Source organism: Gavialis gangeticus, unplaced genomic scaffold, assembly GCF_001723915.1.
Source record: "Gavialis gangeticus isolate Ggan-Ray unplaced genomic scaffold, GavGan_comp1, whole genome shotgun sequence".
NCBI classification, from domain to species: domain Eukaryota; kingdom Metazoa; phylum Chordata; order Crocodylia; family Gavialidae; genus Gavialis; species Gavialis gangeticus.
The window spans coordinates 11,663,281-11,675,091 of NW_017729000.1; the positions used below are offsets into that span (position 1 = coordinate 11,663,281).

Here is an 11,811-nt window from a genome sequence, read left to right on the forward strand (position 1 = left end):
GACCCTGCCATATAATTAATTGATGACATAAGCAACACCAATACAAAACTCTTCTGTTGGCAAGATTACATGTGATACCCGTTTAATATCCAAAATATTCTTTCCTAAAGAGGAAATTATACCTTGCCTTTGATGATCTTTTAAGTCTCTGCCATCTATGATCCTAAGAAGATATCAAAGGGTAAACACAAAACCATCACCTTATGATGGATCAAAAGCAGCAGCAGCAGTAGACATTTATCACCATCACCATCATCAGGGATCTTCTTACCATCACTTTTTTCTCTGATTGCTTTTAAAACAAGAGCAAACAAACTAACAAGACACAACTCATAATCAATCATTCAAATGTGCCACAGAGGAAAGGGTTAGAAATTATAAAATGGTCGGGGTGAGGAACAAGAACTGCAGATCCAGTTAGGGAGAACTTTCTTCCCACCAAGTGTGGTTAATCTGTACACATTTTCATACTGAGACTTGAGCAGATTTATATAGAATTATTGTTTCTGAAATATTAATACCATTTAAGAAAAATGTTACAGAGGACCATTATCATTTTAAGGTCAGCTTGGTCTGAGCCAGGGTTATTAATGTCCATGATCTGTATCCAAGGATAAAAACAGAAAGTTTCAAGATAAAGCATTGACTGTAATACATTTCTTATTTGAAGGTTCCACTGAATCCTTTCAAAGCAGAATAGGGAGACAAGGCCCATCTTCCTAGAAAGCATGGAGGAAGCAGAGAAAGAAAAAGACTTTTTAAAAAGCCCTGTTATGTTTAGACAGTCCACGTCTCTTAAAAGCAAGTTCCAATTTGCTTTATGCAGCAAATTATGCAATCAGTATTAAATATAATTCCAGGTAATTTATTTGCTAATCTTCATATTTAGAGCAATTGCTCAAATGAGGCTAGCAACAGAGAAATGAGCAGCAAGAGTGCTATGTTAAGCACATTATTAAAAAGAAAAATAGATTAATTTTATTAAGTAATGCTTGGGATAATGGTACATGACCCATACTTAACATTTTAAGCTGCCTCAAAAAGCTCTCTTGGTGTGCTCAAGGTCTATGACTAACCGCCAAAGAGCAGATGTAACATATAATATTCTGGGGGATAGTCAGCCCATTTGAAATATATACATTGTTCATCAGGAGAATATATATATTATTCCTCTTTTTTTTTTTGCAAGTATCTTTTTTGCCTGTCTGCTCACACAAATACACCATTTTACAAACAGATTCATGCCTGAAATGGGTGCTGTTCACAAACAGTGAATACTGATTTTCATTTTGCAGTGGATCTCAAACTGTATTAAAAAAAAAATCCACATGTACAAAATACATGAGATAAAATACAATCCTTTGTACCAAAGATTAACTTTTATATATGGCTATTATTTTTATTAGAGTGGATACTTAAAAGAAGTCTGCATAACTAACAATGTAGGCTTGTAAAGCAAGTAATGTTTTTGCCTGCTACCTCCAACTGTCCACTTCCACCAGGTGACAGGAATTCCTCTAACAATGTACATCCTGATAAAATAAAAACTATTTTTTTAAACTACCACTAGTCAAGATTCAATCACACCCCTCCAAATCTAAGGACAAGAACACTTCTGCATGAAGCATAAAATAAATAAGTGCACGCCAAGGAGCATAATGCCTTCAACTCCTGCTGAAGTTAACGTTAAGTTGAGGGTACTCAGCACCTCAGAGGACTGGGCCAAAAATTAGAACGATGTTCCTAACTGACCAGTCCCCCCTTCCCCAAAGCAAATTTCATGCAAATCCTTCAAAGGCTTCACAGTCAGTTTCATGTTATTACGAGACATAAGCAAGTTTGCATCTGAACCCAACAAAATTGAAAGAAGAAAATGGCAAATGGAGAGGAGGGGGAGCAAAAGTCCCCCAAACACATTTAAAGCTGGTTTACAGCTTTATGAAAGACGAATGAAAAATTATACTCACATCACACTGATAAACTGTGGGTCTGCCAGTGGTTTTTCAGAGCAGATGTAACATTTTAGCAAATGTGATTGTTTGTGAAAGAAATAATTCTGATCAAAAACGAAACTGCAGCCAGCGCAAGCCCTGCACTTTGTCACTCTAATCCATTCTGACAGGAAGCAGTAAGTGGAGATTCCTACTGTGAAAGGAGCAGATGTGAAAGGTCAGCCTTGGCCTGGAACTTCAAAACCGTTAACGTGTAAAACAGTGTGCATTAAAGCCTGAAACAGCTAACCGCTGGATTAACGGATGTCCGCTAAGTGGGTTTGATGTGCTTTTGGCAAGTAATGGTTAATTTTTAAATAGGTGCATTGTAATTTTTTTTTAAATTTTGTACTTTTTACTAGCCAGAATCCACATTTAATTACAATTGCAGAGTATAATACCCCTTAACATGGCTTTTCCTTATGCTCTGGGGGTGGGTGGGGGAAGCTACAAGTGTAAAATGCTATTTACAGTTTTTAAAAATTTGATCACGTTCACCATTCCAAAAGCAAGGGTATGCAAGAGATTAAATGCAATCAAGCTAGAGAAAACTGCCTATCTGCACTGAAATTAGTATCTTCCTACTCCTATAATGCTACCTAGTAATTCAAGGAAGTTTAAAAATGATTCTGAATTAAGATAAAATTTAGGACACGGGCTGAATAAACCTCCCTCATTGAAACAGCCCAACTGAATGCAACACTGTCCCAGTATTTGTTAATACTGGTTTAACAAACACAGGAGGATGCCAAATATTCGTTAAAATTATGAACAACATGAAGATATCTGGAGACTAATGGTAGGATTAAATGGTAGTCTTGCCTCTGTAACCATTTCCCTTATAAAACACCCTTATATCATACGCAGTGACACATCATTAAAATGCACGTACAGAATATATACAGTTTCAAGACATGGGGCACTTCCACTTTTTTTTTTAAATCTAATAAACCCCTGTGAGGAATTAAAAGCATCCTTACAGGCCTATTTTACTACTTCAAATTAAACCACTGGAGACAATCCTTCGAGATTAATAGATTAACACAGTCCTAGATAGATGCTCATATAATAATGTTTACGTAAGTGATAATAGCTCTACACTAACCATCCAAGACATGTATTTGTGCAACTGGAGAACAGACGAACAGTCACTCAGACAGTTTCTTGGTCTCTTTACTCTGGATAACACAGGTCTAACTCTGCTGCAGCATGCACAGAAATGCCAGCAAGACCTCTCCCTGCTTGGAAGTACGCTATTCTTTTGTTATTTATGTAATAATCCTCTGACCCTGGAAGAGAAGAAAAGGAAGCAGCAAAGACCTCCTGTATCTGTCATAATCTAAGCTCTAAATCACCACTGAATCTTAAGCAAAACCAAACTGAGATGAACTTGTACTCAGAGTCACTGAAAAATCAAAACCTTTACCTCCTACACTTTACCTGCCAAGTGTGGGGGTCAGACAAGCCTTTCCCAACACTTACAAAACATACTTTTTAAAAAAGGAAAGCCTATATTATTTTAACCTAATAAACAGAATTTACCAGCATGTAACATTCCTACCCAAGGAAAGTGAAATGCAGAAGTTTGTCCCGAATCTTCAATATATATGCTTCATTTTAACATAACTGCTGTAGCATCATTTTTAACATGCATTTATAGTGCACTATTACTATTATTGCAGGAGGACCCAAAGTTGACAAACCAGTGCTGGATGCTGTACAGAGTGCCAGCAATCTAAAATATAAGACATATCAAGTGGATGAGACAAATGAATGAGTTGGGCTGGAAGACATAGTTCTTAGCTGCTTGGTAGCAGCAATCACAACCCACCATCTGCCTGGCCAAAACCCGGTTGTGGTTTTCTGTCTGTTACAAGGGCTAGAGTTTTGAAGATGGAATTCCAGGAGGCTGAAGAGTAAAGGGAAGACAGGAAGTTGTTTATATATGATTATTTAAAAGGAAGGGGAAGAAGCTTAAAAAGTTAAACTGAAGACATTTTGGAAGAGATGGTGTTCCCTGTGTGTGTGACATGGGAACCAACCGCATCGGCCACCAGTAAATAATAAATAAAAGTACTTGTCACTGCCCAACACCAAAGGGTTAAATTTTGTCTGGCAGAAAACCGATGGAAAGCTGCCAGCACACCAGCCCCTGTACAGCTTTGCAATATTTCTCATCAGAAGGATACTACTACTGCCAGTTGAATGGCAGTGTTATTGGAAACAGAATATTCTGACCAGGACACTATTGTCATCTCTTCCGTTTTTAAAAGTCAGGGAGGCAAATCTTAAACTTTCAGATGAATAATCTCCCAAGAGCCACCATTTAATTTTCATCCAAAAGTTCAGCGCTCCAGCTTTCCAGACCTAATGCCATACTAGGATGTGGGTAGATGGAATGTGTCCAGGTCCCACAGCTGGAACTTGACCCTACGACCTCCTGACTCAGAGGCAAGAGTGTTATTTACTAAGTCAATCAGGAGCATAAACTTAAGGAAGGTGTGATCATACAGGAATAATATATTTTTACTATGCTAAGTTTTGAAACCGTTGAATCAGTTCACTCAAACAATTTTGGCCTGTGAATTAATCTCCGCGAGTCCTGAAAATGTTACTATCAGTTTCTAATAAAGAAAAATGTCAACAGGCAGATAGACCCGCAATTCAATATCCATGCTTTATTTTCAAATACAAAGATTTTTCTCAACTCTGTAAAGCCACTCATAAATAATTCTGATTTATAGTAAATCAGCTATTGTATTCATAAATGCAGGGAAGTTAGTGAACAACGTAACTACCAAAAGAAATACTTTCATAACTTTGCAGGTGCACAAATCATAGCATATGGGAGAGGACTCAAAAGGATAATGGGAAATGAAGCGGTTTGGGAAAGACTATATGAAAAACAGCACCTACCTATGTGGATATAAAACCCATTCTTCTCTTTCAAGAGGCAATCGAAAGCAAAAGTCCAACAGAGAGGCAAGCAGTCAAGAGTTATGCATTAAAATAGTTAACCCACCAAATAAATGAAAATTGGTTTGTCTTCTGATTAGCAAAACTGACAATAATGGACTCACATTGCTCATTCTTTGAGGTTAAACACAACTGACATGAGCTACACCTGAAACCAATCAGTGCTGAGGCTTTGAGAAGATTCACACGCGAGGACTAAATTTGTCACAAATGGGTTGGTTTCCGATCCTAATGTAGCCAAGTTGCTTTACTCTGACCTCCATTTAACAAATCAACTTAATGGGCACTGGGAGTGCTATAAAACTTAACAATGGAGTGATTTTAACTTTTAAAATATAGTTATGAAGCAAAATGTTGGAGAGCTCCTTCAATACTGGAAATCAAATTAAATCTAGACATTTTTTAACAGTCTTGACAGATATAATCCTAGTTACCATGTAAATTTATGGTAAGCTGCTGTGATATTAGCCACAGGTGCTACTTTTAATATATGGGCCGCATCTGGCTGGGAATAAAGTTTCTCAGAGGACTGAAAATGACCTCACTATCAGACAATGGAAGGGGAAAAAAAACAAGACCATTGTGGCATATAAAAAGCTGGAGATGTGGTCCACAACTGAATATTTTACGTAAAATTAATTTTAACCCTACAGATTGTAAGTTAAAGGATATTATGTTTTCAATACATAAAAGGCGTGGACGTATTTCAGCCAAACAGCCAAAAGATTAAGTACGTAAAACAGCTATGAAAGACTCTGGCAATGAACATAAAAACAAATTTCCCAACCTTTGATCAATACAGAAGACAAAATGATGTGCCGAGAAATTGTTGGGGGGGAAGGAAGCATTGACACGAATTAAGTTCAGGAGCATTTGGCCCTGCTATGCAATGAGTTAAACTAAGCTGAAGTGACTGCAACAACCAAAACAGCACTAATTCACAAAGAGTATGTCCCACCTATCCCAGTTTCAAGGGATTTGAAAAGTTTGTGAAGTTCTTCATGGTCATTAATCAAGGTGAATGTACCTACAAAAAAGGATTCATGCCAAGGGATTGTCACCAAGTAAGAAGATTAAAACAAATAAAGACCATTCACCACAAATCCTAGTAAGTTAGTTTTGATATATAAGCCACTGGTACTCCATGTATAACAGGGACAATCAGTTATAAAAGACTAAAGTGAATATGTTGTACCATAGCTAAAGCAAAGTAACTGGAAATTCATATGGGACATATGTAACCGAGAAAACAGTCTGCTCCAGTAGACACTCTCTGAGTTTTTTGTCATGTTATTACAGGTCTGGAGGAGGAGAGTTGGCAAATAGAAAAATGCAGTGAAAGAACTTGAATGATTTAATTTCCTATGAAATAACTCTTCAGAAGCTCTGCAAGTCTCCTTTAAACAACTGCTCAAAAAGACAAGATTTTGCACTATCAGCAAAACAAATTTGCTACTTTGCTTGCTATCCATGAGCCCCAAAGTGCTGTTAGGCATGTCTTCTCCATCAGACTTAATTGTTTTTTAAATAGAGCGCTCTGTATTTAAGACATGATTATTAAAAAAAAGCCTCTTGTAAAGCACATAAATCTATTGTCAGTCTTCTTATGAGCAGAAGCATATACTTCACCTCTGCAGAAACAATATGCTGGATTAAAAACTGTCCTATCAAGTTTAAGGAACACCATCATCTTGAAATTAAAATAGAAAGAAATTTTAAAAATGAGAATAAAAAAAAGTAGCTATAAGCATTAAACCTGACACCAGAGTGGCCATGACAACCCTGGTGATTTTCAACCACATCCTTCTAAATCTCACCTCCCTCCCACCCCGATTTTGCTATTCAGTGAAACCACAAAAAAGAAGGAAATATACCAAATAAACAAGAAATGAGTGAAAATGGCTGTACACAAAACAAACCTAAACATATCCCCTCAAGTCTCTTTTAATTCTTACTAATTCTAGATGTTGTTCACAGAAACAGTAGGTTACATATTTCTCAGGAAGACTGCAGTTATGTGACCACTGTTTTGTGCGATTAGTTCCTCAAACACTTCAGAGGACAGGAATTCCAAGAGAACTGGCAGATATTACCTTCTCTAGACCACCAACTTTTCAAAATTCTTGCCAGAAATTTCTGCAAATGAAAATGTATATTAACTAACATCACTACTCAGCCCCTGCATCATTGAGCCTACTTCCATAACTCTCTTCACCTCCAGGTTTTGCTTTGGCGAGTGGAAACAGGTTGGCTGCTCTATACGTGAGCAAGGAACATTTTGTTTTGGTATCTGTTGCACAGAAATTTCTGACTCATTAACAGGTTTTGAGCCACACTCTCTCTTCCTAATACAGAATGCATTGAAAGCCACATGACTTCATTTCTTCCTTATTCATCTTTCTAATAAGCCTCCGTTCACCCCTCTTAGGTAAGGTTCTTACTACCATCTGTACCCTGTCAATTCACGCAAAGAGGACACAGGTAGAACAGAGGGATGCCACAGGCAGACAAGGAGTCACAACCTTGGGTTTGTTGTCTTGTCAGCTAACAAAGAACTTTATTTGTAGAAAATATATCTGTGAACCCAGTAAGAAACAGTGCAGCAGGCTGCACTGCTGCTGTTACTTCATTCATGTGAGGGCACATGGTGGGCAATCTGCTTCTAGAGCTGTTACAGGACTTTGAGAGTCACTGTTAAATAGTTTGGTACTAAAATTTCTTATGCTTCAGTCCCAGAGTCAGAACCTTTCACTAGGAAGGATCCCCCAAAAAGGTTGAGAAGGATCTCAGTGTGGTAGAAGGATTTGTGCATGGGGATGAAAGTGGTAGGAGTCAGGTTTTGAGGTTCCAGCTCTCCAGAGAGGGACATCTTTGCCTGTGACTGGACAACGCATAGCAAAATGTGGTCTCAATTTCTTGTACTGACTAATTTAGTGGAGTCCTTCAACTCAGCACACAGAGGCCTGCATATCTGAAGACAGAAGCTCACAAATTCTAGGTTAGGTGGCAGCGCAGACATATAGAACCGAAATTTCATTATAGTATTTGTTTGGTGAGTGTTACAACCAAGGATTAATTGAAAGGTGCTGGTGATAGAGCACAATCACCATTTTAGAGCAGCTATATTGAGGCGTGGGGTCCAGGAAAGTCTTTAAAAAAGGGACTTTTAAAGCATCTCACCATCACCCTAGAGACTAAAGAAGAAAATGTGGCTGTCTGCATCTGGCTGGTGTTTTTTTTATAACCTGGGCAGTAAGTGAACACAATCAAAGGCACGGTGAGCAACTGATATTTAAGATAAAGCTGTTACTCAGCTGAGGACTGAGGAACAAGCCGTGCTGGACATTACGTGCTTTTCCTTCAGGATTGGATGAAGAAGTCTAGAACACTATGAACATCAACACTGTCCAAACCAGGATATGGACATTGAGGGTGCATTGAGCAACTACAAAAGAAAAAATAGTTGGCAAAAGAAAGTATGTTCATTAGCATACTTTATGAATATTTCTAGCGTTTTTCCACTGATTTTGGGGGGGGGACCCCAAAGGCCCATTTTTAGAAAATTTAACTTCAAAATAACAAACACCATAGAGGGTTTAAAATGAAGCCTGGTGTTATAAAAGAATTCTACAAGCCAGAAGTGTCATTAGTTTGTCAGTGACTTAAAAGGCAGCCTATTTCTGATAGCTTTTAACCAAGTTAATCTCAGTCTGAAAGCTTCAGGAATCTAAATAACTCTCATTTCACAGAAGTTTCATTTCATGCTCATGCTGAAAATAATATACATAAACCAAGTTCATGTCTACACATTTGCACGACTTTATAATAAAAGTTGTGTTTATATTTTTAACATCTGTTGACATACATAGACTTTGTAAACCTGGCAGAGATTTTAAAGCCACAGAATTTTCCATGCATCGTGCGCATTATCTGTGAGAAGCAATAAAAAAGGCAATGAATATATTAATCATACCAATATCATCTGCAAAACATAAATCTGAAATACCTTTCATGTCAGCTCAACTACTTGATTTTTTACACACCTGATTTTATGCCATCTGTAAAAGGGCAAGATGAAGATCACTGAGGAAATTATATTTCTCGGCTCTCTGACTTTTACTAAATACTCATACTTTAAGTACTGTAAACAGAAGATTTATTACAAGAAATAAAAGAACTTGTACCTAGAAGTCCATTTTTATTAAAGGCCTGAAAAACTCTCATACTACAAAGCAGCCATATAGCTCCATTTTAGCACTTTGTTTCCCAGAGCTGTGATATGTATTTAGTGCTTTAGAGAAGTCCTGCTAAGTACTGCATGAGGACATTAGTAAATATAGGTGCTGGACTAGTAGATGAACTAACAGGTACACTTTTAATTTGCCCTCTGTACCAGCTTCCCAGGAGATAAACATTTGCTCTCTAAATCCAGCTGCAAACATTCATGCGTGTTCTAGCCAGAAATCCCACACTAAGTCATTCCCCATGGCTGGGAGATCACCAGTTTCTCCAGTTTGGAATTTCAAATGGAAGGTGTTGTACCCTGCAGCTGCCTCAATTTTTTTTTTTTTTTAGATGTTCATGGGTGAAATTCAGCTCTCAGATACATGCACATAACCCCCCAAACTGCAATAAGAGCTGGAGAAAGAATTTGGCCCCTGTGTGTTTCTTCAGTGGAAGGCATAGCTGAAAGTGCCATGTGCCACCACCTGGAAGTTCTGAATCCTGAAGTCAATTTTCAGCCCTTCTCGCAACGGTAACAGCATTCAGTTTTATACAGACCTAATACTTGTAAGGACTACAAAAATGGCAAGAACTCCAACCAACCCCTTCCAGCCACCTGGAGCAGTTGACTCCAAAAAAGGACCATATTTAAGATGATACATAGGAAGGGGCACCTAACAAGATATTCTGCTCCACACTGCTCCCAGTCTTAGGCTTAATGTACTCTATAACATACATATTCTGACTCCGCACCCTGGTTCGTTCATTTCTCCAAATTGCAGCTTTATGAATAGCTAATTTTTACCCTGTAACATTCTGAGGATAAATCCTATAAAAAAAGTCTATAATTTAATCCCTCCTGGTATCCTTCACTGATCTAATAGGGTGGATTTTCCAGATTTCTGTTGCTGGACTGTGTGTGTTCCAGTCTCTCTGGTCCATATTTTTTCAGGTCTGTTCCTTAAAGCTGTCTGATTCAAATGATTTATTTAAACTTACTTACAGTCTACAAAGGCTATTTTATACTAACTTTAATAAAAGCACTCCCACTTGTGCTCAGCCAACAGGCTCTCTAATTACACTGGGGTCTGAAATGCTCCAAACACGAATACTCAGACCTCGAAACTTGCAGCACAGCTTGCCCCCGAGCCGATGTCTCATTGCCTTTGGCTCTCTAATTCTCCCACCCTTCCCCTGAAGCTCATCTAGGTCTCACATGCACTCTGGCCTGGTTTTTTTCCCTCCTTTGTTGCCCCATAGTTTGCTTGATCTGAAGCTGTTTTGCTCCATTATTAACTTTCAGACTGAAAGTGCAACTCAGGAAAAATGGAATCGTGTCTTCACGCACGCACCCTTACGGCAGTGCTGCTATACCTGTTCTGTATGACATGGAATGATGCTGCCGATTTCCTTTATGTCCCCTTTATGACAAATAATGTATTTGAAACAGAACAAAAAGTTTGCTAGCACTGCACACCATCATTGTCACATTTCACCACCAAGGTCCCCTACAGACTTGTCGGGATTATACCATAGCCACAGAACTAAACAGCATGCTAGGCAGCCCTTCAAAGTTACTGTCAACAAACATAAATAGATACCTTATGCTACAAGTCCAGTAGGCACAACCCAGCATCCTCCGGCATTGTGGCGGAGAAGAAAAAGAGCACCTTGCTAGAAACAAGTCACTTTTGCAAAAATATCCCCCTCCCCTGGGAAAGGGGAAATAAAATAGGCAGTGGCGATAATCTTCATCTAAACTATTCCTATTGATAAAGGATTTTTCTTCAAGCAAACACTCCCAAATTTGTGGATATGAATATTTTCCCACTAAGATCATAATGCAAAGCAAAACAATCAATTTACCTTTGAATAGTTACCTGATTAAAATTTTTGAAATTGAACTCTTTGTAGATGGCATCTCTTTCACCTAACTCAGACCATCCTGAAGATTTGAGGTCAAGTAAAACTTGATTCCTTTCCTCTGTGGTCAGCCAGTGCGATTGCGAAGACTATCAAGGGGGAAAGAAAAAAAATTCCAGAACCAAGGTTAATGTCATCTCTTTTCCTTAAACAATACAAAAAAAAACAAACATGTGCTTAAATTGTAGCTATGCATTATAGAAATGTAATCCTTCAGGCTACCATCAGTGGAAAATTTATTATAGGGCTTCCTTGCACTTTATAGTTTTATAGAATAGCATAACTCCCCAGGTAATGGAGTCAAGAAACCTACCTGTTTGGTGAATTCAGTTATCTACTCACACCTAACTCTAAGACAGTGATTTACTCTAGCATTGTGACGAAGTATGCACTACTGGCCACAGGCATACGTGCGATAGGTAGCATGATTTAGTCTCATGTGTACTTGGCCTATGATAATTATGCGCAGGATGTAAAGTTTGAAATAATTCCTGACAACTCGGTTCTGATATTTTCTCTCATTTAAATACTAAGCTAAATTAAATTTACAAAAACATGAAACTGAATGAAAGTTAGCAAGCATAAATCAATTTTAAATTAGAAAGCACAATGGCAACCAGAGCCTGCCATGTATTATCAGCATTGTATCTTACAGTTCCTAAGAAGCCCAAAAAGAATTAAAAAATTAGGAAGAAAA

General features: G+C 38.0%; 1 protein-coding gene across 2 annotated transcripts in view; it reads right to left on the reverse strand.

Moving 5' to 3' along the window:
• The window catches only part of PCBD2 (pterin-4 alpha-carbinolamine dehydratase 2), a 35,662-nt gene extending 24,454 nt beyond the window's left edge, over positions 1 to 11,208 (reverse strand). The window contains exons 1-2 of one of the 2 annotated variants that reach the window (XM_019506267.1): positions 11,072 to 11,208; positions 10,566 to 10,612 (exon numbers count right to left, since the gene is read on the reverse strand). The gene's annotated coding sequence lies outside the window, so the exon portion shown is untranslated. The remainder of the gene's footprint in view (positions 1 to 10,565; positions 10,613 to 11,071) is intronic. The other variant, XM_019506266.1, reaches the window with a different exon arrangement.
• Positions 11,209 to 11,811: the final 603 nt, after the last annotated feature.